This window comes from Somniosus microcephalus, chromosome 5, assembly GCF_052327205.1.
Source record: "Somniosus microcephalus isolate GS21.2 chromosome 5, FLI_Smic_1.0, whole genome shotgun sequence".
Classification (NCBI taxonomy): domain Eukaryota; kingdom Metazoa; phylum Chordata; class Chondrichthyes; order Squaliformes; family Somniosidae; genus Somniosus; species Somniosus microcephalus.
The window spans coordinates 142870734-142898238 of NC_140991.1; the positions used below are offsets into that span (position 1 = coordinate 142870734).

Below are 27505 nucleotides of genomic sequence, written 5' to 3' on the forward strand. Positions count from 1 at the left end.
ATAATTGGAGTCACTAATATTTCTGCGCTCATTTTATGAGTACTGCTGTACTTTAAAATGATCAAGGTAAATACAGATGAAGGTGGCCATTCGGCCCATTTTGACTCATCCATCGGGGGGCGGGTGGTGAAATTGACCAATTTGCAAGCCGCAGTCCCTAGCCCCCATGTGTCATCTGATCATATCTTGACTGAATTTGGTAGAGACATTATGGGCCAAATGGCCTATTTCTGTGCTGCTACATTCTGTAGTTATATGAATCTAAGGTTTTCACCTCTACTACCCTACCAGGATGACAATTCCAAGGAGTGCCCTAGGGATTAACATTAACTCCTTGGATTCAGAAACATAGCACAAATAGGTTAATTTTGCAGATCATGCTTAACAACAGTGGGTAGTAAAGTCTGAGGAGGCAGCCACAAAAGGAGATAAATTGCCCATTGACAGATAACATTTCAAATACAGGTAAGTGTGATGCACTGTATGTTGGAAGAAAGAATGGGTGTCACAAGTACACTGTGAATGGTGTAAAACTAGCTAAAGGTAAAGTAGATGGAAATCTGGAGTGACATATAACATACCAAACTACAGTACAGTGCAATAAACAGAAAGAATAGAATGCTGAACTATATTGCTAAACTATAAGTTGGAAAACTAATTTCAAACTGTATAATGCGCTGGTCAGACTATACCTTAAGTATGCTTTAGTTTTGGACACCAAGACACATGGAAAACATTCATGCTGTACTGATGATATGGAGAAGAGCACTGAGGTTGATTTCTATTGCCAGAGGACAGAGGTATAAGAAGAGATTTGAGAAATTGTGGGCCTTCCGTTTGAAAAGTAGGCAAATAGGGGCATCTTTACAGAAGTCTATAATGGCCTAGACGTAAATTCAGAATGCTACTTTTAAGGTAAACCAAGACAGGAGGGCAAGAGGCATGAACTAAAGCTGTTGAAAAGTCAATGTAAGAGAGATGGCAAGAAGAAATTGAAACAGTGATCAATGTTTGGCATGGTGTTTGCGGTTAGTCCCGTGGAGGCAAAAACCGTACATTCATTGAAGAGCCACGTGGGTACTGGCTCCCATATTATTGGGCATGGAGGACTACTACATGCCCGATTTGCATAGCATTTCGAAATGCCATCTGTAAGAGCATGGAGTCTGCTCAAACAATGCGTCAGACTCATTGCAAGCTACAATTTTGTGTGAATAAGGCATCCTACTCGTAATGTAATCGGGAGGTGTGAGCAGCGCCTTATAGACTAAGAATATGTTCCTTTCAATTGATTTTGTCATGTTAGGGGTAGTTTCCTGTTCTTGCTGTAACTAATTGTTTCTATGTCATTTTAATCTTTTTGAAAATTGAAAGATGTTGGAGCCTTTCAAAAATCTGCTCTAAAGTTTGTGGCAGGGTCTGAAAATAATGGCTTCGGTTTTCCCAATATTTAATTTGAGAAAATTTCTGCCCATCCAGAACTGGATGTCGGACAAGCAGTCTGACAATTTAGAAACCGTGGAGGGGTCGAGAGAAGTGGTGGTGAGGTAGAGCTGGGTGTCGTCAGCATACATGTGGAAACTGACGCTGTGTTTTCGGATGATTTCGCCAAGGGGCAGCTTGTAGATGAGAAATAGAAGGGGGCCAAGGATAGACCCTGGGGGGACACCAGAGGTAACGATGTGGGAGTGGGAGGAGAAGCCATTGCAGGTGATTCTCTGGCTACGAATAGATAGATAAGAATGTAATCGGGCGAGTGCAGTCCCACCCAGCTGGACAACGGTGAAGAAGCGTTGGAGAAGGATGGAGTGGTCAACCGTGTCAAAGGCTGCAGACAAATAAAGAAGGACGAGGAGGGATAGTTTACCTTTGTCACAATTACAAAGGATATCATTTGTGACTTTGAGAGCTGTTTCGGTTCTGTGGCAGGGGAGGAAACCTGATTGGAGGGATTCAAACATGGAGTTGCGGGAAAGATGAGCACGGATTTGGGAGGCGACAACACGTTCAAGGTCTTTGGAGAGGAAAGGGAGATGGGACGGAGGGGTCAAGGGTTGGTTTTTTGAGGAGGAGTGATGACGGTAGATTTGAGGGAGAGCACCATTAACAATGTCAGCTAACGTGGAAGCCAGAAAAGGAAGTTGGGTGGTCAGCAGTTTGGTGGGAATAGGGTCGAGGGAGCAGGAAGTAGGACTCATGGACAAGATCAGCGCGGAAAGGTCATGAGGGGGTATGTCCAGTTGTAGTGTGCAGAGTAGTTATATACTTCAGCAAGAAATTTGCCAAACGTTGCTTCCTGCTGAGTCCTTTTGAGTCTCATCGGCAATCTCAGTTGCATTCACGGGAAAGTATTTGTCAACTGCACCTAGCGTGAAAATCGCACCTTCACTCCCAACATGAGTCTTCATGTGGCAACCAGGACAAGGCATCTGCAATTGTGTTCTGCTTTGAAGTGTGATACTCAAACGTGCAGTCATATTGTGACAACAACACTGCCTAACGTTGCATTCTTGATGCGGCCATTGCAGGGATGGCAGATTTGGGCCCCAATATTGCTAGGAGCGGTTTGTGATTGGTTCCATCAGGGTAAACTTTCTGCCGATCAGGAACTGTTGGAATTTCTTGATTCCAAACACTACAGTGAGTGCTTCCTTTTCAATTTGCACGAAGTTTCTTTCGCTCTTTGTGGGGGTTTGCGATGCGAACACGATTGGTTTCTCTTGGCCATCATCCATTACGTGGCTTATGACAGCTCCCACACCATAACTGGAAGCATTACACGCTAAATGAAGCTTACGCCCTGTGTCGTAGTGCACAAGTAGAGCATCGCTAGAGAGACTTCTCTTACAAGCGTTGTAAGCTTCCTGTTGCGCTTTCGTCCACTTCCACTGGACATCCTTCTTGAGGAGCTTGTGCAATAGAGCTAACATGGTCGCTAACTCAGGTAAGAAACGTGCATTGTACTGGACCATTCCAAGGAAAGATCTTAACCCAGACACGTTCTGTGGCTTTGGAGCATTGATGACAGGATCAACCTTTTCTTTCACTGGTTGCAAGCCATATGCATCAACTTTCAAACCAAGGTACACAACCTCGGGCTGCACAAAAGCACATTTGCTCCTTTTCAATTTGACATTGTGGGAATTCAACCTTTGAAGCACTAAATCTAACACTTCTAGATTTTCTTCCTTGCTGCTTGTTGCAATCAGTACATCATCTTGATTGCATAAGTAATTTAGAACTCCTTGCAAAATCTCATCTGTCGTAGCCTGGAAGTTTTTAGGTGAGGACTTTACACCATACAGCTGCTTGGTGTATGAGTACAGTCCCTTGTGTGTGTTGATGGTGAGATACTGTTGACTCTTTTTGTCAACATTCAGCTGAGTGTAAGTGTGCGACAGGTCAAGCTTGGAGAAAACCTTTGACCCAGAGAGTGTTACATACAAATCTTGCGATGTAGGTAACAGGTGCTGCTCATCGTCAACTGCTTGGTTGATGGTAACTTTGTACTCACTGCACAAACATAGTTTTGTCTGCTTTGGGCACTACCACAATCGGGGTAGCCCATTCACTTTTGTTAGTTTTTACTAGTACTCCGTTCTCTCTAGCTCTTCCTCCACCTGACTTTTCAACACATAGGGGATTGGCCTTGCCTTACAATAGACAGGCTTTGCCTTGGACTTGATGCGGATATGTGCGTCATACCCAGTGATGCCCTCATAACTGTCTGTGAATATGCTTTTGTTCTTGTTCAACATTGTGTCGAGTCGCTTCTTTGAAGCATCTACACTTTTTTTTTAATTCATTGATGGGATGTGGGCGTCGCTGGCTAGGCCTGCATTTAGTGCCCATCCCTAATTGCCCTTGAGAAGATGGTGGTGAGCCGCCTTCTTGAACCGCTGCAGTCCATATGGTGTAGGTACACCCACAATGCTGTTGGGAAGGGAGTTCCAGGATTTTGGCCCAGCGACAGTGAAGGGACGGCGATACAGGTCCAAGTCAGGATGGTGTGTGGCTTGGAGGGGAACTTGTAGGTGGTGATGTTCCCATGCATCTGCTGCCCTTGTCCTTCTAAGTGGTAGAGGTCGCGGGTTTCGAAAGTGCTGTTGAAGGAGCTTTGGCGAGTTGCTGCAGTGCATCTTGTAGATGGTACACAGTGCGCCGGTGGTGGAGGGAGTGAATGTTGAAGGTGGTGGATGGAGTGCCAATCAAGCGGGCTGCTTTATCCTGAATGATGTCGAGCTTCTTGAGTGTTGTTGGAGCTGCACTCATCCAGGCAAGTGGAGAGTATTCCATCACACTCCTGACTTGTGCCTTGTAGATGGTGGAAAGGCTTTGGGGAGTCAGGAGGTGAGACACTCGCCGCAGAATCCCCAGCCTCTGGCCTGCTCTTGTAGCCACATTATTTATATGGCTGGTCCAGTTCAGTTTCTGATCAATGGTAACCCCCAGGATGTTGATAGTGGGGGGATTCAGCGATGGTAATGCCATTGAATGTCATGGGGAGATGGTTAGAGTCTCGCTTGTTGGAGATGGTCATTGCCTGGCACTTGTGTGGTACGAATGTTACTTGCCACTTGTCAGCCCAAGCCTGAATGTTGTCCAGGTCTTACTGCATATGGACACGGACTGCGTCACGGACTGAAGATGTTTTTCCAGACTAGTTTTAACTTTCTCAACCAGTCTTTGCCCATGAGAGTTGGCCTGTTGTAGCTCGCTACAATAATAGGCAGCTTTACTGACTGGTCAGTGTGTTGAACTGTACATTCTATTTGTCCACATGTCTCTAGTATTTCTCCGGAGTAGGTTTTTAACTCTACTGTACTCTTTGTAAGTGGTACTTGATTAAACTTGCTCTCATATGTGTCCTTACTCATGAGAGAGCAGTCTGCCGCCATGTTGATACACATCAGTGGTGAGTAAAGTTTTAGAAACAATAATCAAGGAAAAAATGAATGGGCACTTGGAAGGGACAGAATGTTTAAAACTAAGAGTGCAACAGAAAGTGGGGCCAAAACAAGGAGAATTGGTAAAAAGACATTAAAAGCCCTATCTGAATGAACGCAGCATTCGTAACAAGATAGATGAGTTGACAGCACAAATAGATACAAATGGGTACGATTTGATCGCCATTACAGAGACGTGGTTGCAAGGTGACCAGGGCTGGGAACTGAATATTCCAGGGTATTTGACAATTTGGAAGTATAGACAGAAAGGAAAGGGAGGGGTGGGGTGGCTTTGTTGGTAAAGGATGGGATCAGTGCAGTGGTGAGAAGTGATACTGGCTCAGAAGATCGGTTTGGGTGGAGATAAAAAAATAATAAGGGGAAAAGGTCTCTGGTGAGCGTAGTCTACAGGCCCCCGAACAGCAACAATACTGTTGGACATAGTATATATCAACAAATAATGGAGGCCTGTAAAAAGAAAGGTACGGTAATAATCATGGGTGATTTTAATCTCCATATTGATTGGATAAATCAAATTGGCCATGGTAGCCTTGGGGAGGAGTTCATAGTGTATTCAGGATGGTTTCCTAGAACAGTATGTAATGGAACCAACCAAGGAGCAGGCTATCTTGGATCTGGTACTGTGTAATGAGACAGAATTAATAAATGATCTCATAGTAAAGGATCCTCTAGGAAAGAGTGATCATAACATGGTTGAATTTCAAATTCAGTTGGAGGGTGAGAAAGTTGTATCTCAAACCAGTGTCCTGATCTTAAATAAAGGCAATTACATGAGGGCAGAACTGGCTAAAGTGGACTGGAAAAATAAATTAAAAGGTAAGACAGCTGACATGCAGTGGCGGACATTTAAGGAGCTATTTTATAACTCTCAACAAAAATATATTCCAGTGAGAAAGAAAGATTTTAAGAGAAGGGAGCACTATCTGAGGTTAACTAAGGAAGTAAAGAATGGTATCAAATTGAAAACAAAGGCATACAATGTTGCCAAGATTGGTGGGAGGCCAGAGGATTGGGAAATGTTTTAAAAACAGCAAAGGATGAGACAAAAGATAATAGAGAGAAGATGAATTGTGAGAGTAAACTGGCAAGAAATATTAAAACAGATAGTAAGGGCTTCTACAGGTATATAAAAAGGAAGAGAGTAGCTAAAGTAAATGTTAGTCCCTTAGAGGATGAGAATGGGGAATTAATAATGGGGAAATGGCAGAGACTCTGAACAAATATTTTGTATCTGTCTTCACGGTAGAAGACACTAACAATATCCCAATAATGGACAATCAAGGGGCCACAAGGAGGCGGGAACTAATGACAATCATTATCACTAAGGAAAAAGTACTTGGTAATATAATGGGACTAAAAGACAACAAGTCCCCTGGACCAGATGGCCTGCATCCCAGGGTCTTAAAAGAAGTGGCTGCAGAGATAGTGGATGCATTGGTTGCAATATACCAAAATTCCCTGGACTCTGGAGAGGTCCCAGTGGATTGGAAAACTGCAAATGTAACACCCCTATTTAAGAAAGGAGGGAGACAGAAAGCAGGAAACTATAGACCAGTTAGCCTAACATCTGTCATTGGGAAAATGCTGGAGTCCTTCATTAAGGAAGCAGTAGCAGGGCATTTGGAAAATCATAATGCAGTCAAGCAGAGTCAGCATGGTTTTATGAAAGGGAAATCACGTTTAACAAATTTGCTGGAGTTCTTTGAGGATATAACGAGCGGGGTGGATAAGGGTGAGCCAGTGGATGTGGTGTATTTGGATTTCCAGAAGAAATTCGATAAGGTGCCACGTAAAAGATTACTGCATAAGATGAGAGCTCACGGAGTTGCGGGTAATATATTAGCATGGATAGAGAATTGGCTAACTAACAGAAAGCAGAGAGTCGGGATAAATGGGTCATTTTCCGGTTGGCAAACGGTAACTAGTGGGGTGCCACAGGGATCGGTGCTGGGGCCTCAACCATTTTCAATCTACATTAATGACTTGGATGAAGGAACTGAGTGTAATGTAGCCAAGTTTGCAGATGATACAAAGATGGGTGGGAAAGCAAGTTGTGCAGAGGACTCAAAGAATCTGCAAAGGGATATAGATAGGCTAAGTGAGTGGGCAAACATTTGGCAGATGGAGTATAATGTGGGAAAGTGTGAGGTTATCCACTTTGGCAGGAAAAATAAAAAAAGCAAATTATTATTTAAACGGAGAGAGATTACAAAATGCTACAGTTCAGAGGGACCTGGGGGTCCTTGTGCATGAAACACAAAAAGTTAGCATGCAGGTGCAGCAAGTAATCAAAAAGGCAAATGGAATGTTGGCATTTATTGCAAGGGGGCTGGAGTATAAAAGCAGAGAAGTCCTGCTACAACTGTACAGGGTATTGGTGAGACCACACCTTGAGTACTGCGTACAGTTTTGATCTCCTTATTTAAAGAAGGATATACTTGCATTGGAGGCAGTTCAGAGACGATTCACACGGCTGATTCCTGAGATGAGGGGGTTGACTTATGAAGAATGGTTGAGCAGGTTGGGCCTATACTCATTGGAATTTAGAAGAATGAGAGGTGATCTTATTGAAATATGTAAGATACTGAGGGGGCTCGACGAGGTAGATGCAGAGAGGATGTTTCCCCTCCTGGGGAACTCTAGAACTCGGGGGCATAGTTTCAGAATAAAGGGTCACCCTATTAGAACTGAGATGAGGAGGAATTTTGGTCGTCAATCTGTGGAATTCTCTGCCCCAGAGAGCCGTGGAGGTTGGGTCATTAAATACATTTAAGGTGGAGATAGACAGATTTTTGAACAATAAGGGAGTGAAGGGTTATGGGGAGTGGGCAGGGAAGTGGCTTTGAGCCCAAGATCAGCTATGATCTTATTGAATGGCGGAGCAGGCTCGAGAGGCCATGTGGCCTTATTTCTGCTCCTATTTCTTACGTAAGCTCATTAAGTAGAGCCAATACGAATTTGTAAAAGGCAGATCCTGTTTGACTAATCTAATTGAATTTTTTGATGAAGTAGAGAGGATTGATGAAGGGAATGTAATGGATGTTGTCTACATGGATTTTCGGAAGGTGTTTGACAAAGTACCACATAGAAGGCTGGTTAACAAAATTGAGGCTCATGGAATAGGTGTGTCAGTGGCAGCTTGGATAAGGAATTGGCTTAAGGACAGAAAACAGCGAGTTGTGGTAAATGGCTGTTTTTTAGACTGGAGGATGGTACACAATGGTGTTCCCCAAGGGTCAGTGCTGGGGCCACTGCTTTTTTTGATATATATAAATGACCTGGATATTGGAATACAGAGAATTTCTAAATTTGCTGGTGACACCAAACTTGGGGGTGTGGCAAACAGTGATGATGATACCAATCGACTGCAACAGGACATAGAAAGGCTAGCAGAATGGGCAGACACGTGGCAAATGGAATTTAATACAGAGAAGTGTGAGGTGATGCATTTTGGCAGAAGGAACAGGGAGAGGCAATATACACTTAATAGCACAGTTTTAAAGAGTGTGCAGGGACAGAGGGACCTGGGAGTTAACGTGCATAGGTCCCTGAAGATGGCGGGACATATTGAGAGAGTGGTTAGCAAAGCATATGGGATCTTGGGCTTCATAAATAGAGGTATTGAGTACAAAAGTAGAGAAGTTATGCTGACCTTTATAAAGTGCTGGTTAGGCCACAACTGGAGTATTGCGTCCAGTTCTGGTCACTACACTTTAGGAAGGATGTGAAGGCCCTTGAGAGGGTGCAGAGGAGATTTACCAGCATGGTTCCGGGGATGGGGGATCTTAGCTACAAGGCCAGGTTGGAGAAGCTGGATTTGTTTTCATTAGAGCAAAGGAGGTTGAGGGGTGATTTGATAGAGGTGTACAAGATTATGACGGGTTTGGATAGGCTAGATGGGGGACATGCTGTTCCCACTAGTTGATGGTACAAGGACTAGGGGACACAGATTTAAGGTTTTGGGCAAGAGATACAGGGGGGACGTGAGGAAAAGCTTTTTTACGCAGCAAGTGGTGAGGACCTGGAACTTGCTGCTGATGGAAGTGGTGGAAGCGGAGATACTCAATGTTTTCAAGGGTGGACTGGATAGGCACTTGAGGGAAATAAACTTGCAGGGCTACAGGGATAGAGTGGGGGAATGGGACTGACTGGATTGCTCTACAGAGAGCCGGCATGGACTCGATGGGCCAAATGGCCTCCTTCTGTGCCTCTATGACTATATCAGTATATTCCTTGCTGATCATAAGTTTTGTACGGAAGTCTTTCTCACCACAGTTAGCGTTGCCACTAGTGGCATAGATACTGTAGATGCCCCATTCTTCAACGTCACTTCAATATTGTGAATTCCTCCCTTTTGTTGTTGCTGCCTTGTATTGCCACGAGAATGCTTCTTCCTGCTTTAGATGTAGCTCTGCAAGCTGTTGAAATATGGCCTTGCTTCTGGCAGTGCATACACTTTGCATTTCTGTATTGGCAGGACTGTGGTGAGTGATTTCCATTGCAGCGATAACAATTCACTGAACTGCTCTCACCGACATGGTTTCGACCCAGTCTCTCAGCTTTAGGTTTGGCGATGGCTCTGTGACTGTAGACCTCAGCTGCACTAGTCACTTGAGTTGGACAGAGCTCCCGAGCATTCTTAGACGCCATCTCCATAGATAGGGCAATTTTGCATGCTATGTCAAACATTAGATTTGAAGTGTTCAGTAACTTGGACTGTGTGCGCTCATCCACCAATCCACACACAATCTTACCTCGCAATGTACGATCCAAAAATGTGCCGAAGTTACAATGCAAAGACAGGTTCTTAAGAGCTACAATGTACTCACTGATGGTTTCACTTTGTTTTTGGTTTCTGGTACCAAACTCTGATATTTCTAATGGCTTTGGGTTGAAATGGTCCTCAAGTTTCTCGACAATGTCTTCAAATGATGCATCCTTCACTTTTCCTGGCGCAAGTAGGTTTGTCAACGCTCCTTAGACATCTGGCCCGTTCTCTTAGAAAAATTGCTTTCTTCCTTTCACGAATTACTTTATTTTGTACTTGAACATTCTCATCTGCACCGTCTGTCTCAATAATGTTATTAGCCTTAAAAAAATAAAAAAAAATAAAAAAAAATTTAAATCTCCATCCGGTCAATGTAAGAACTGAATGGTTCGCGAGCTCGGTCATACATGCCGAGGCTTCCAATGAATCCCATAGGCGCGATCATGATTGTCCCGATCTCGTCGAACAGTGACTCAGCACGCTACCTGTGTACTAATGTTGCTGTGTATACATACACGCAAAGGCAAAGCACAGACAATTCTGCATGAGCATTAACAGTAAAACATCGCAAAAATTCAGTTTAGGTGTCATAAATTCACCTTAAACTTTTCCACTCGAAGGCTGAACACTGTGTCCTTCCACGATCCTTAAAAATGGCTTTGGGATCCCATCCTCGTCACCAAAATGTAATATATGTGGGTAGAACAAATGAAGGGCAGAGACAGGATGAGTTACTAGTCCAAGTGCTTGCTTTATTCGGCCAGAGCGAACTAAGCATGCTCATACTAAACCATGTGACAAGCCATGTGATAATACATTACAACCAATGTTCCTCCTAATTTTTTTTTGGGTGCATGGTCCCTTTAACGGGCTGCACGGCCTATTCAAAGTTGCGGTCAGGTGCAAAATTTCACATTTGAAAAGCCAGTCCCAGGCCGCCGCGCAGCTTAGAAGGAATGTTGATCGTGGCATCAATCAGCACCCAGCGCTGAATTGACGCACAACCTGGTATTTTGGACATTGCTGCTCTTATTAATGCCCTATCCAAAGCATGCATGGCAGAACATGTGTGCAGCAGTACGATGGACCTACTGCCAGCGCTTCTTAAAGGGACACGCAACTTACAGGTAAGTTTAGATTTTTGCTTTTGCACGGATTTCTTTACATTTTATTGGAGTAGTGTCTTGGTATAATACATTTAAAACATTGTTAAAACGTGCAGGGAGTGCTGTTGGATGTTTGCAAGGCTTTGGATCTTAAAGGAAAGCCTCTGAGAAAACCACTTGCTCCCAGTCCTGGGGGGCTCTAGTTGCAGTCCTCCTTGGGCTGCAGCATGGCGTGGAGATGGAGCAGAGGCAGCAAAGGGGACCAGCCGCTTGTAGAGGGAGCAGGAAAGGAGGGAGCAGAATAGGAAAAAGCAGAAGAGGAGGAAGCAGAAGGAAGGAGGCAACCCAGACAGCCCCTTTCTGGCCGGGATATCCGGGATTGAATCATCTGCTGGCGGTACCAGTGAACACAACCCCAGTTCCCCTTTCAATATTTGTCCCACACCTTACCTTCTTTCTGTTACTGACCATCACAGCGTCCTCTTGACCGCAATGCCGAGATAAAAGCCACCACAAAGCAAACTTTCCAATCCAACTTTATGCATATATGCATCCAATATTATCAGAAAATTAACTAATCACCCTTGTGCATTCCCTTAGTGAGTGTCTTTTGTGTTCCTTTGCCTATCCTAGTGCTCTGCATAGTGCTAAACTATCCCTCCTCGTCCTTCTTGACTTGTCTGCAGCCTTTGACACGGTTGACCACTCCATACTTCTCCAACGCCTCTCCACTGTCATCCAGCTGGGTGGGACTGCACTCGCCTGGTTCCTTTCTTATCTATCTATTCGTAGCCAGAGAATCACCTGCAATGGCTTCTCTTCCCGCTTCCGCATCGTTACCTCTGGTGTCCCCCAAGGATCTATCCTTGGCCCCCTCCTATTTCTCATCTACATGTTGCCCCTTGGTGACATCATCCAAAAACACAGCGTCAGTTTCCACATGTACGCTGACGACACCCAGCTCTACCTCACTACCTCTTCTCTCGACCCTGCCACGATCTCTAAATTGTCAGTCTGCTTGTCCGACATACAGTTCTGGATGAGCAGAAATTTTCTCCAATTAAATATTGGGAAGACCGAAGCCATTGTTTTCAGTCCTTGCCACAAACTCCGTTCTCTAGCCACTGACTCCAGCCCTCTCCCTAACATCTGTCTGAGGCTGAACCACACTATTTGTAACCTTGGTGTCATATTTGACCCTGAAATGAGCTACCGACCACATCTCCGCGGCATAACAAAGACCGCCTATTTCCACCTCCATAACATCGCTCGTCTCCGCCCTTGCCTCAGCTCATCTGCTGCTGAAACCCTCATCCATGCCGTTGTTACCTCTAGACTTGACTATTCCAACGCACTCCTGGCTGGCCTCCCATATTCTACCCTACGTAAACTTGAGGTCATCCAAAACTCGGCTGCCCATGTCCTAACTCTCACCAAGTCCCGTTCGCCCATCACCCCTGTGCTCGCTGACTTACATTGGCTCTCGGTTAAGCAGCGCCTCGTTTTCAAATCCCTCCATGGCCTCGCCCCTCCCTATCTCTAATCTCCTTCAGCCCCACAACCCCCCCCCCCCCCCCGAGATATCTGCACTTCTCTAATTCTGCCCTCTTGAGCATCCCTGATTATAATCGTTCAACCATTGGTGGCCGTTCCTTCTGTTGCCTAGGCCCTAAGCTCTGGAATTCCCTGCCTAAGCCTCTCCACCTTGCTACCTCCCTTTCCTCCTTTAAGACATTCCTTTAAGACATTCCTTAAAACCTACCTCTTTGACCAAGCTTTTGGTCACTTGCCCTAATTTCTCCTTATGTGGCTCAGTGTCAAATTTTTTGTCTTATAATACTCCTGTGCAGCGCCTTGGGAGGTTTTACTGCATTAAAGTTGCTATATTAATACAAGTTGTTTTTGTTGTTGTTGTTGCTACCCCAGTGGCTGCAGCATGGCTGGTGGAAGGCTGCTGACTTTCAATGGGGGACACTGCAGATCGCCTTGCAGGACGACCTGGGAGTGTGAAATCGAGTGACGGTGTTTCTTCTTCTTCACTCTCCTCTCCCTCTTCTTGGTCAACCACTGGCTGGGCAGGCTAGATTTCTTGGGTGTCTGAAATGAGGAAGGCACAAAGGTAGGGTTGTGGTGAGGGGATGACTGGAAAGCAAGAGGTGCATGCTTACACCATGTGCAGCTTGTAAATCAGAAGACACTGTGGGATGAAGGGAAAGTGGGATGTGAGAGATGGAGGATACATATGAGGATACTGGCATCTTCTATTCTTTCAGCCCCGCCGCTGATCAAGAGCTACCATCTCTTCCAAGGGGGTGAGAGAAGGTAGGAATGTGAGGTGTGCCTCGTGTTTGGTCGAGATTGTCGGTAGGTGAGTGATGGGGTGGGGTTGGGTCGTGCATTGAGCAGTGCGTGAGGCTAGTGGTGTAGTTGGTAGTGATATACCTATCAATTCGTCCAATGAAAAGCGACGAGTTAAGAAAGTAACTATAGGTTTTTATTGACTAAATAACAGAGCCCACCCTCGTGGGTGATCGGATCCAAGAAGGAGGAATACCAGCCAGTCGACCACCTTTATACCCGGGCAGGTAGGCGGAGCCATGGGCGGAGTCGGCAGTGGTCAGCCCAGGTATAGCAGCGTGACAAGAGGCGACCTCGTACAGTGATACAACAATGTGAACAGTGATAACTATAGGGAAACGATCTAACAGTGATAACTATAGTGTAACGATAGTGAACGGTAAAAGTGGTTTACCACATTCACCCCTTGTTTAGATTTGAGTCCGGCGGGGTGAAGTGTACTACCAGTTCTGGTATGTCAGTCTGTCCGGAGGCCTCGTAAGCCTGTCTGATCGTCGCAGCGGCGGTGCTGCGTTCTCCGGTGTTAATGCTGGCGTCTGCGAGGTAGGCGAAGGCTCTTGGGGTTCCGGCGTACCGTCTACCTGGGCTGGAATTGGGGGGGTGGTGGGGGGGGGTAGCGGTGGTGTCTCCGGAGTGCCCGAGGGTGCGAGGTCTCGTAAGGAGACTGTGTCCTCCCGCCCGTCTGGGTATGCCACGTAGGCGTACTGGGGGTTGGCGTGCAGGAGGTTCACCCTCTCGACCAGGGGGTCCGTTTTATGGGCCCTCACGTGCTTTCGCAGCAAGACAGGCCCCGGAGAGGTCAGCCAGGTTGGTAGCGTGGTTCCCGTAGTCGACTTCCTGGGGAAAACAAACATTCGTTCATGGGGGGTGGCGTTAATGGCAGTGCAAAGTAGTGACCGGGTGGAATGCAGCGCCGCCGGGAGGACCTCCTGCCAGCGAGAGGTTGGGAGGCCCTTAGACTTTAAGGCTAAGAGGACGGCCTTCCATACCGTCGCGTTCTCTCTTTCCACCTGGCCGTTCCCTCGGGGGTTGTAGCTGGTGGTCCTGCTAGTGGCGATGCCTCTCGCTAGTAGGAACTGACGGAGTTCCTCGCTCATGAAGGAGGCGCCCCGGTCACTATGTATATAGTTTGGGAACCCGAACAAGGCAAAGAGGTCGTTCAGGCATTTAACGACCGTGGTGCTGGTCATGTCTGGGCAGGGGAAGGCAAAGGGGAAACGGGAGTACTCATCAACAATGTTGAGGAAGTACACATTACGGTCAGAGGACGGGAGGGGCCCCTTAAAATCGATGCTCAAGCGCTCGAAGGGGCGGGTGGCCTTGATCAGGCTTGCTCTGTCCGGCCTAAAGAAGTGCGGTTTGCACTCGGCACAGGTCTGGCAGTTCCTGGTCATGGTCCTGACCTCCTCGATGGAGTAGGTCAGGTTGCGGGCCTTAATGAAGTGGTAAAGCCTGGTGACCCTGGGGTGGCAGAGGTCGTTGTGGAGGGTCTGAAGTCTATCAATTTGCGCGCTGGCGCATGTAATTCGAGATAGAGCGTCAGGGGGTTCGTTCAGCTTACCAGGCCGGTACAAGATATCATAATCGTAGGTGGATAGCTCGATTCTCCACCTCAAGATCTTGTCGTTCTTGATTTTACCCCTCAGCTTGTTATTAAACATAAAAGCGACCGAACGCTGGTCGGTGAGGAGGGTAAATCGCTTGCCTGCGAGGTAATGCCTCCAGCGGCGTACCGCCTCCACAATCGCCTGGGCCTCCTTCTCGACCGAAGAGTGTCGGATCTCAGGGCCCTGTAGGGTCCTTGAGAAGAAGGCCACCGGTCTCCCCTCCTGGTTGAGGGTAGCGGCTAGGGCGAAGTCGGATGCATCGCTCTCCACTTGGAAGGGGATGGACTCATCCACTGCGTGCATAGTGGCCTTAGCAATGTCTCCCCTGATGAGGGAGAAGGCCGCGCGCGCTTCTTCCGTAAGGGGGAAGGAGGTGGACTTCATGAGGGGTCTGGCTTTGTCCGCATAATTCGGCACCCATTGGGCATAGTAGGCGAAGAGCCCCAGGGTTCTCTTCAGCGCCTTTGGACAGTGGGGAAGGGGTAGCTCCATGAGGGGACGCATTCTTTCGGGATCGGGGCCGATGATTCCGTTCTCTACTACGCAGCCGAGGATGGCAAGGTGCGAGGTGTTAAACACACATTTCTCCTTATTGTAGGTGAGGTTCAGCCGTTGGGCCGTACGGAGGAATCTTTCCAGATTAGCGTCATGGTCTTGCCGGTCGCGGCCGCAGATGGTGACGTTATCTAGATAGGGGAACGTGGCTTGCAGCCCGTTCTGGTCAACCATCCGGTCCATCTCCCTTTGGAAGACCGAAACCCCGTTGGTGACGCCGAAGGGGACCCTAAGGAAGTGGTAGAGGCGGCCATTCGCCTCGAAGGCGGTATACTGGCGGTCCTCGGGGCGGATAGGTAGTTGGTGGTAGGCCGACTTAAGGTCGATGGTAGAGAATACCCGGTATTGAGCAATCTGATTGACCATATCAGATATGCGGGGAAGGGGGTATGCGTCCAGCTGGGTGTACCGGTTTATGGTTTGGCTGTAGTCGATGACCAGGCGGTTTTTATTGCCGGTCTTAACGACTACAACCTGGGCACGCCAGGGGCTGCTGCTCCCCTCGATGATGCCCTCCTTCAGGAGACGCTGCACCTCAGAGCTAATGAAAGCTCTGTCCCCGGAGCTGTACCGCCTGCTCTTGGTAGCGACGGGTTTGCAGTCGGGGGTGAGGTTAGCGAACAGGGAAGGTGGCGGGACCTTGAGGGTGGATAGGCCGCAGGTGTTACGCGGTGGGCGATTTAAAGGCTGCTGGTTGTCGACTGTGAGCGGGGGGAGGGGTCCACCGTATGCTAGAGTGACGCTTTGGAGGTGGGATTGAAAATCCAGCCCAAGTAGGACGGCAGCGCATAGCTGGGGCAGGACGAGGAGTTTAAAGTTTTTATACTCCGTACCCTTAACCGACAGGGTCACAACACAGTAGCCGCTGATGTCTGTGGCGTGGGACCTCGATGCCATCGAGATCCGGTTGCGCGTTGGCTGGACAGTGAGGGAGTAGTGGCTCACCGTGTCTGGATGTATGAAGCTCTCTGTGCTTCCGCTGTCGAACAGGCAGGTCGTGGCGTGGCCGTCTACTTTGATGTCCATCATTGACTTGGACAGCTGATGCGGGCGAGCTTGGTCTAGTGTGACGGAGGCTAGTGTGTGGCTGAGCGGGTCGCTGTAGTCTGTCGGTGAAGCGGTCGTCAGGTCTGGAGGTAAGGTGGCGGTCGAGCGTGGTGGGTAAAATGGAGGCGCCCACGAGGTGGGGCAAAATGGTGGAGAAGATGGCTGCCCCCACAACCCACATGAGGCACTGCTGGCGTCGGTTGCCTGGATCAAAGATGGCCGCCCCCATTGCTCATCTGTGGCCTTGATAGAAGATGGCCGCCCCCACAGTTCGCACGAGGCACTGCTGGCCTCTGCTGCTCTCCCTCTGCAGGCCTTCGCGAAGTGGCCTTTCTTCAGGCAGCTGGAGCACATCGCGTTTTTGGCTGGGCAGCGCGACCTCGGGTGTTTCGCCTGCCCACAGAAGAAGCAGCCGGCGGCCCGGTCGCGGGGGTCCGAAGTCGCAGCCGGTACCGGGGGTGGCGGTCCCGATCGGGTCCGGGACGCCGACGCTGAGGTAGGTCCCGGGGGCGGCGCTACGAGGGGTATTGCGGTCGGGGTCGGGCCCGAGTCCCAGAGTCGCGAACTGTACCTGGAATACACCTCGAGGTCCCGCTGGGTCACTTCTAGGGAGTAGGCCAAGGCTGCAGCTGTGTTCAGGTCGAGGTCCTTTGATTCCAGCAGTCTCTGCCGTGAGTAGTCGGACCGAAGGCCTTTCACGAAGGCATCACGGATGTTATCTTCAGTGTTTTCTGCAGCCGATACTGCTTTAAAGTCACAGTCCCTGCCGAGTGTTCGTAGCGCCCGTAAAAATTCAGCTACAGACTCTCCTGGCTGTTGCGGGCGGGATCTTAGGAGGTGTCTGGCATACATGGAATTTACCGGGCTCCGGTACTGCTGTTTCAGTAGGTTGATAGCGGCCTCGTAAGTAGTAATGTCCTGGATGAGTGCGTATACTTTAGGGCTCGCTTGGGCGGTCAGAACTCTCAGTTTGGATCTCTGAGGGACGCCGGATTCTTCCAGGTAGGATTCGAAGCAGCACAGCCAGTGTTTGAAGTCGAGGGCTGCGTTTGTTGCTTGTGGGTTTAGATCCAGGTACGGTGGTTTGAGGGCTCGCAGCCAAGCCGGCTGCTGTGGCTGTTGTAGCTGGGCGTCTGGCTGGTCGTTTGGCTGCTCCGGTGACTGGTTGTTTGGCTGCTCAAGCGACGACATTTTAAAATTTAGTCAATAAAATTGATATACCTATCAATTCGTCCAATGAAAAGCGACGAGTTAAGAAAGTAACTATAGGTTTTTATTGACTAAATAACAGAGCCCACCCTCGTGGGTGATCGGATCCAAGAAGGAGGAATACCAGCCAGTCGACCACCTTTATACCCGGGCAGGTAGGCGGAGCCATGGGCGGAGTCGGCAGTGGTCAGCCCAGGTATAGCAGCGTGACAAGAGGCGACCTCGTACAGTGATACAACAATGTGAACAGTGATAACTATAGGGAAATGATCTAACAGTGATAACTATAGTGTAACGATAGTGAACGGTAAAAGTGGTTTACCACAGGTAGGATACGTCTTTTGAAGATGCATTCACTGACCTTGGCCACTGGTCTGAGGCCGTTAAACGTCTTTGGGCACTGGAGCTAGGTCCTGGGTGCGAAACTGCTAGCAGTGACCACCTCGGCGATCTGGTCCCACATCCTCCTTTCTGGAGGGCCTCCTGTAGATAGAGGACCTTTTTTTAAAATTTGTTTATGGGTTGTGGGCATCAGCTGGCAAGTCCAGCATTTATTTCCCATCCCTAATATCGATTATGAAGGTGGTGGTGAGCCACCTTCTTGAACCGCTGCAGTCTGTGTGGTGAAGTTACTCCCACAGTGCTGTTAGGGAGGGAGTTCCAGGCTTTTCACCCAGCGACAATGAAGCAACGGTGATATATTTCCAATTCAGGATGGTGTGTGACTTGGAGAGGAACTTGGAGGTGATGGTGTTCTCATGCGCCTGCTGCTCTTGTCCTTTTAGGTGGTAGAGGTTGCGGGTTTGGGAGGTGCTGTCGAAGAATCTGCCATGCATCTTGTGGATGGTACACACTGCAGCCACGGTGTGCTGGTGGTGGAGGGAGTGAATGTTTAAGGTGGTGAATGGGGTTCGAATCAAGTGGCTGCTTTGTCTGGATGGTGTTGAGCTTCTTCAATGTTGTTGGAGCAGCACTCATCCAGGCAAGTGTGGAGTATTCCATCACGCTCCTGACTTGGGCCTTGTAGATGGTGGAAAAGCTTTGGGGTGTCAGGAGGTGAGACACTCGCCACAGAATACGCAGCCTCTGACTTGCTCATGTCGCCACTGTATTTATTTGGCTGGACCAGTTAACTTTCTGGTCAATGGTGACCTCCAGGATGTTGATGGGGGATTCGGCAATGGTAATTTCATTGAATGTCAAGGGGCGGTGGTTGGACTCTTGCTTGTTGGAGGTAGTCATTGTCTGGCACTTGTGTAACGCGAATGTTACTTGCCACTTATCAGCCCAAGCCTGAATGTCGTCCAGGTCTTGCTGCATGCAGGCATGGACTGCTTCATTATCTGAGGAGTTGCAAATGGAACTGAACACTGCAATTGTCAGCGACCATCCCCATTTCTGACCCTATGATGGAGGGAAAGTCATTGATGAAGCAGCTGAAGATGCTTGGGCCAAGACACTGAGGACTCCTGGGGCTGAGATGATTTGCCTCCAACAACCACAAGCATCTTCCTTTGTGCTAGGTTTCCCCGATTGCCATTGACTTCAATTTTACTAGGGCTCCTTGATGCCACACTCTGTCAAATGTTAAGGGCAGTCACTCTCGCCTCACTTCTGGAATTCAGTTTGGACCAAGGCTGTAATGAGGTCTGGAGCCGAGTGGGCCTGGCAGAACCCAAACTGAGCATCAGTGAGCAGGTTATTGCTAAGTGACGCTTAATAGCACTGTCAACGACTCCTTCCATCACTTTGCTGATGATTGAACGTAGACTGATGCCGTGGTAATTGGCCGGATTGGATTTGTCCGTTTTTTTGTGGACAGGACATACCTGGGCAATTTTGCACATTGTTGCTTATATGCCAGTGTTGTAGCTATACTGGAATAGCTTGTCTAGATATATGACTAATTTTGGACCACAAGTCTTTAGCACGACAGCTGGGATGTTGTCGGGGCCCATAGCCTTTGCTATATCCAGTGTGCTCGGCCGTTTCTTGATACCACGTGGAGTGAATCAAATTGGCTGAAGACTGGCTTTTGTGATGGTGGGGAACTCGGGAGGAGGCCGATATGGATCATCCACTTGGCACTTCTGGGTGAAGACGGTTGCAAACTGTGGTAAACCACTGTTAACCCTGTACATGTCTGTGTGGTAAACCACTGTTAACTCTGTACAAGTCCGGGCATGTCTCCACCCCTGGCTCCACCCCTAAGCCCGGGTATAAAGGTGACTCACCACCCTTCCCCCGGGAGCTCTTAGGATGGATTCACTAGCAGAGGCATGCTCCAGTTCTTAGTCAATAAAAGCCTACTTCATATAAGTCCATCTCGTAGTCTTTGGTGTTGTTGATAGCGCATCAATTTTATTGACTAATTTTCAACATGGAGCAAATCTTGAAGCCGGAACGTTTAGACCTGGATCATAAACGCTTTAGCCTTGTCTTTTGCACTCAGGTGCTGGGCTCCGCCATCATTGAGGATGGGGATATTCATGGAGCCTCCTCCTCCCGTTAGTTGTTTAATTGTCCACCACCATTCATGACTGGATGTGGCAGGACCACAGAGCCTTGAGCTGATCCGTTGGTTGTGGGATCGCTTAGCTCTATCTATAGCCTGCTGTTTAGCATGTATGTAGTCCTGTGTTGTCGCATCACCAGGTTGGCACTTCATTTTTAGGTATGCCTGGTGCTGCTCCTGGCATGCTCTTCTACACTCCTTATTGAACCAGGGTTGGTTCCCTGGCGTGATGGTAATGGTAGAGTGAGGGATATGCCGGGCCATGAGGTTACAGATTGTGGTGGAATACAATTCTGCTGCTGCTGATGGCCCACAGCGTCTCACTGGTGCCCAGTTTTGAGCTGTTAGATCTGTTCTGAATCTATCCCATTTAGCATGGTAGTAGTGCCACACAACACGATGGAGAGTGTCCTCAGTGAGAAGATGGGACTTCATCCCCACAAGTACTGTGTGTGGTCAAATCTACCAATACTGTCATGAACTAATGCATCAGATTGGTGAGGACGAGGTCAAGTAGGTTTTTCCTTTATGTTGGTTCTCTCACCACCTGCCACAGGCCCAATCTGGCAGCTACGTCCTTCAGGACTCTGCCAGCTCGGACAGTAATGGTGCTACTAAGCCACTCTTGGTGATGAACATTGAAGTCTTCCAACCAGAGTATGTTCTGTACCCTTGCTACCCTCAGTGCTTATTCCAAGTGGTGTTCAACATGGAGGTGTACTGAGTCATCGGCTGAGGGAGGGCGGTAGGTGTTAATCAGCAGGACGTTTCCTTGTCCATGTTTAACCTGATGCCATGAGACTTTATGGGGTCTGGAGTCAATGTTGTGGACTCCCAGGGCCTCTCCCTCCTGACTTCATACCACTGTGCCACCACCTCTGGTGGGTCGGTCCTGCCGGTGGGACAGGGCATACCTTGGGATGGTGATGGAGGAGTCTGGGACATTGGCTAAAAGGTATGATTCTGCGAGTATGACTGTGTCAGGCTGTTGCTTGACTAGTCTGTGGGACAGCTCTCCCGATTTTGGCACAAGTCCCCAGATGTTAGTGAGGACTTTTCAGGGTCGACTGGGCTATGTGTGCCTTTGTTATGGCCGTCGCCGAGGTTGATGCCGGGTGGTCCGTCTGGTTTTATTTGTATACTTCTTTGTAGCGGTTTGGTAGAACTGAGTGGCTTGCTAGGCCATTTCAGAGGGCAGTTAAAAGTCAACCACATTGCTGTGTGTCTGGAGTCACATATAGGCCAGACCAGGTAATGACAGCAGTTATCCTTCCCTAAAGGACATTAGTGAACCAGATGGGTTTTTACGACAATCCGGTAGTTTCCTGGTCACCATTGCTGAGACTAGCTTTTTATTCTAGATTTATTTAATTAACTGAATTTAAATTCTCCAACTGCCGTGGTGGGATTTGCACCAGTGTCTCCGGATCAGTAGTCTGAGCCTCTGGATTACTAGTCTAGTGACATAACCAGTATGCTACCTTCCAGTGTTGATGCCCTGCACAAAGCTCGAGTGCTATGTCCGAGACCCTTGGTACCCTTGGTGCCCTTTCCCTAGCCTGTTGAGCCATTTGTGTTGGTGCTGAAGCACTCTTACCATTTCTGATCAGCAGAAGGCAGCTCACCTTTAAGAGATGGAGACCGTCTCGTGGTGAAGCTCTTTTAAATTTTTTCATCTGCAGAAGGCAGCTTGCCTTTAAGAGATGCAGACTGCCTTTTAGAAAAGCAGGCTTGCTTTAAGTAAAGCTAGCTTGCTTGAGCAACAAGAACTTTGTCCCCCTGCTGAGCGCACAGCCTGTCAGCCGCATGTTGAGCACTAGGCTATGCGCTGCAATCATTATAATTAGCGGGCAGCATGAAGTTGACGGTGGCCTGCGCTTTTTGAATGGGTGTGGTCATACCTCGCATCGCGGTGCCCGCGCTCATTTTTTAGCATTATCGAATTTCTAGGTCTTTGTATCTTATCTGGGTCTGTCTAATGAAACCTGCCAGCGCTGACTAAGATTCTCGAAGCAAGCCATCACTGAAATTTCCAAACTCTGGAGCCAGACTTGAGAATGAGTTCCAGCATTGGATGGTTCTGTCAATGGCTGTCAAGCTTACAGCTGCTTTGAACTTTTATGCGGCAAGCTCCCTCCAGGAAAGCGTGGGTGATATCTGGCATATCTCCCAATCTTCAATCAGTGAATTGTTTGCCAGTGTCAGAGATTTTAATTTCCTGTGGAAAGCAGCAAGGACTCTTCCACTTCTACCATGTTGTAGGATTCCCACAAATGCAAGACATAATTAACTGCACATGTGGCCTTACGTACCCCTAGTCTGAACACAGCACCAATAGAAAGGTTTATCATTTCATTAGATTACAGGTGGTCTGCAACACAAGAACAGAGTATAAGCTACAGCCTTGCTAATAATGCCAGTGCATTGCCTGGTGAAAAGAGCCACTTTATGCGAGTGTGTGAATTTGCAGCTTGTGATGGTATAAGTACTTTGTGCTTGGCACTTGAACCATTTTGCAATTATCCTGCATATGCAGCATTGTATTTAAAGCTGTTCCATTTGTTTTCTAGAAGTTTTCTTTTAATTGTTGTTGGGATATGGACGATGCTACAAGGCTGCATTTATAGTTGCGCTGGGAAGGCATTGTAGGATCTTTACCCTAAACAGCTGGAGTCCTTGTGGTAATCATGCTTTCTCGATGGTGGTTGGCAGGGAATTTCAGGATTTTGACCCAAAAATGATGAAGGAACAACAGTATATCTCCATGCCAGGATGGGGACTTGGAGGGGAATTTGGAAGTGTTCCCATGACATTGCTGCTCTTACCCTTCACTGTGGTAGTGGTTGTGGGACTGGGAGATGCTATTGAAGTAAATTTAGTGAGTTGTTGCTGTGCATCCTGTAGATAGAACATACTGCAGCCACAGTGTGCCTGTGGTGGAGGTGGTGGATAATAAATCCAGTGGCAGTGGCAATCAAGCAGACTGCTCTGTCCTGGATAGTATTGAGCCTCTTGTGTTGTTGCAACTACATATTCGCAGGGGAAAGAAACTCCCCCCAAACAATTTTTTGAAAAACTTAATTTTCCCTTAAATTTTGCTTGGATTTTCCCTTTTTAACATTTTTCTACCTGGTTCTTGGTATTTTTGAAATCTGGATCATGTTGAATTTGATCAATCTGTGGTTGCTATTTTTCAAAGGCTAGTAAATCTTGTCCATCAAGAATTGGTGAACTGTTGTTAGGATGGCTTTCTCACGAAACAGTAGCTGTGTTTCTGGTGGAAAGGATATGTACATCACATGATCCATGAATATATTCTTCAAATAAAATGTTAACCTTTGTGGTCCATTCACACAGCAGGCAGTATTTTTAAAAGTAGCTACATCCAGCTCAGTAGTTTTTCTGCTCCGTACAACATCCGTCAATTTTGTTTCTCTCAAAGATTTCCATACAGCATTTGGACTCTTAACTATGAGCATGGAAGTTTTTCACACAATTCTCCTATCTTTCTCCCTCTTGCATCACCAAATTATACTGACCACTTTTGTTAGCAAACTGATTAATGCACTCGTAAAATTCTTATGTGCTCTATTCTCAGAACTTTTGTTTTCAACCAAGCTTTCCAGTCACCGCCCCGCCCCCCCCCCCCCCCCAGTCTTTATGCAGCCTTTATATGTGAAATACCTTGGGATGGTTTTTATGTTAAAAAGGTGCTATATAAATGTAAGTTTAATGAAATTGTTAATTTGTTCAAATGTGCTTTGACTGCTAAAATAGCATACATACAATTTTTTTTTTGTAATTGCATTAATCAGCCCACTTAAAAAGTAGCACCAAATGGAATTTAAAGCACCTAGGGGGAAAAATTCAGTTGGTTGCGCCTCCCGTTAGCACCTTAAGGTGCTAACGGGACGCAAAGCAACTAGCGCCCGGGTGCGACACTGCCCACGTCTCCCGCAAAACTCAGCGGGAGGTTAGTGGTGGCGCTAACCGGTAGCGCACTGCGCCGCTGGCGATGATGTCATTGGCGTGTGCCCCGCTCACGCCCTGGCCACGATCTTCGGAAGCGCCCCCTGACTTACCGCCAGACGCTATGTCCGACGGGGTCGGGGGGGGGGGGGGGGCGTACCTGCGGCAGGGGAGGCGCAATTTAAAGGCGAGGTGCGGGGCGGCCATTTTTGTTGCTGGCCGCCTGCCAGCACCTGCCTGCGCTCCCGTCCTAGACCTCCTGAAACGCACCCCCCCCCCCCCCCCCCCCGCGGAGTGCTGGCTGCGCTCCAAGAGCCTGGCACTTCTCTTGAGTGCCAGGTTCTTTTGCCTGCACTCCCGATCCCGGGGGCCCAGCTGGGCCCCAGGTCGCGCTGCACAAGGCCCACTCCCCTTTTAAGAAGGGGAGGAAGGCCTGCAATACCGTGGCGCGACGTACCGCAGCGTGTGGCACTGCGGCACATAACACTGCAATATTGATTCTCTGCCACAAGAGGGATGCGGGGCGCTTCCAGTAGCGCCCCGCTTCCCTCTTGGGGCGCAACCACTCAATTTCCGGTGCAGGGACGCTAATTTTTCCGGGGCGCTACTCAATTTAGCGCCCCAATTGGGGCGAAGCTCAATTTTTAGCCTCTAATGTTTTAACTTGATGGCTCTTAGAATTAATGGTGCCATTAGAAGTAGGACTTACCATAGATAAGCTTTTTAGCATAGGTTGAAAATACATACAGTTTTCAATTATTGAGTCAGCTACACAGAGGTATAACCTAACGTGCAAACACTTTCAGCTTCACATGACTGGCATTTCTTTTACCCTGCTGGTTTTCAGATGAGAGAGAATGATTTGCTTATATCCTTCCATGCAGTCAAGTGTTTTATCACAGTAACTGATTCTCTTCCCATTCCCCTCTTGTGTTGTTTTGTTGTCATTCTCTCTTCCTCATTCATGATATAGTCTGGCTACCTGATTCGCAACATGTAGATTAGGCATTTTTGGTTAAATTCATGCATGCAGCACTTACTTGAACACAATGAGAATTGTATTACAAGCCTCAGTGGATTATCGTCAACTGACTTTTTTCGTCTGGTTAATAACTTCATTTAAATTCGTATTCCAAAGTGGTTTCTGTCATTGGGCTACTATTGTGTTCTATGTATGTGATATGATTTTAAAATGCCTGAAACAGTGGAAAATACTTTTTTTCAAAGAAAAAAATTAGTTTTTGGCAGTACGTGCTGAGTTAGGTAGCCTAGTGGAGGTACAAATAATTGTAATTTCTCAGCATAATAATGTTTGTTAAACCTGATAAAATGCTCATATATTTTGATATTTTCATTCAGAAGCTGTTTATGGATTTATGGCCTTGATGCATCTAACATTCCAGGTCAATGATTTGTTTTGTTTTTGGTTGCACTGCTGCGAGGCATGTACACATCAATTACCGTAACTGGAAACTAAAGGCTGGCCCTAATCATAACATAGCCTCTTTGCTTATTTTATGTTGACCTACTTACCAAACAATACATTATGCTAGGGACATTATTTGGAAAGGATACATTTTACAATGGCTTTTTCTTATCTCTGCCAGTCTTACTTTTTGTCAATGACACTTGAAAGATGCTCAAACAATTTTTTTTTTTTTTAATTTGGTGGGGAATATTATGATGTACTGTGTTTTCATTTTGATTCAAAATTTTATTAAACGAAAATGCTGGCAATCTGAAATTAAAAGGAGAAAATTCTGGAAAATAGTATTTGTGACATGAGGATTGGTTAAACTTTTGGGCATGATTAAGTTGGAAAACAATTTTTAGAATTTTTTAAAATCTATATAAAATTAAAGATTTCGGGCCTGAAATTCTCCTGATTCCTTTAAAGGATGAAGTGTGGCAAGGCAAAATTGCACCTGCTACTTTGCCCAGATATGTGGAAGGGATCATTTTAATATTCAGGATAGGCAACCCACCCTGATCAAGTGCTACAAAGTTGGAGAAGCACTCAGCCGCTTTGAGAGAGGAGTCCAAGGCCCTCATCAGACTGAAGAATAAATTCTACAAAAAATATTTTATACCTCTTGGGGAATGTGTAGGCGACTGGCTTACATCTCTTTAATTTTGGGGCCTTTTGTAAGTCCACACCTGATTTTAACAGTCGCGAGTTCCAGTGGGCCTACAGATAGTGTGCTAGGAAGAATTCCAAGGGTAATGCCCTCAGGTATGTCTCTGAACTCTATGGAGGACATAAGGGGAGTGGGCTTAAGGGCAGGTTCAGTTTCTGTTCCAAATTCTCGTTCCCTCCTGGCAAAATACCAGATTTCTGCATTCTCCCAATTCAGGAAATCTTACATCTGTGGCATCAAACTACCAACTGCGTAAAAAAAATAATTCTTTGCTATCTCTTTAAAAGCAGAGTTGCCACTTATTTAAAAAAAAACGCAATCAGCAAACACCACAAAAGCAGTCAAACACATTCCTGATTTTTTTTAAACAAAACTTCTTTTAACATTCATGTTGATTTCTCACCCGCTCCACTATATACACCTCCAAATAACATTTAGAATATAATATTTATAACATAACATAATATCCTCCAACTAAATATTGGGAAATATTGATGCCATTGTCTTTGGTCCCCTCCACAAAGTCCATTCACTGGGCACCGTTTCCATCCCTGGCAACTGTCAAACTGGCAAAGTTGAGCCAGACCATTTGCAACCTTGGTGTTGTGTTTGATTCCAAGATGAGCTTCTGACCACATATCCGCCCATCACCAAGACTGCCTACTTCCACCTCTGTAACATCGCCAGACTCCGCCCCTGCCTCAGCCCATCTGTTGCTCAAACCCTCACCCCTGCCTTTATTATCTCTAGACTCGACTATTCCAACACACTCCTGGCTGACCTCCCATCTTCCACCATACATAAATTTGTGCTCATTTAAATTCTGCTGCCCGTATCTTAATTCGCTCTAAGTCTTGTTCACCTATCACCCCTGTGCTTGCTAACCTACATTGGCTCCTGGTCTGACAGCACCTTAATTTTAAAATTCTCATCCTTGTTTTCAAATCCCTCCATGGCCTCGCTCCCCTATCTCTATAACCCCCTCCAGCTCTACAAGTCTTCGAGATCTCTGCATTCCTCCAATTCTGGCCTCTTCGGCATCCCCGTTTTAATTGCTCCACCACTGGCGGCCGTGCTTTCAGCTGCCTTGGCCCTAAGCTCTGCAATTCCCTCCCTAAACCTCTCTACCTCTCCTCCTTTAAGATGCTCCTTACCTCTTTGACCAAGCTTTTGGTCAACTGTCCTGATATCTCCTTTTGTGGCTTGGTATCAGTTTTTTTTAAAATTGATATCACTTGTTAAGCACCTCAGGATGGTTTGCTACGT

The 27505-nt window shown here is 47.1% G+C and overlaps 1 protein-coding gene across 16 annotated transcripts in view; it reads left to right on the plus strand.

The window, feature by feature from the left end:
- The window catches only part of ppp1r9a (protein phosphatase 1, regulatory subunit 9A), a 472949-nt gene that overhangs the window by 207778 nt on the left and 237666 nt on the right, over positions 1-27505 (plus strand). The window lies entirely within an intron of this gene.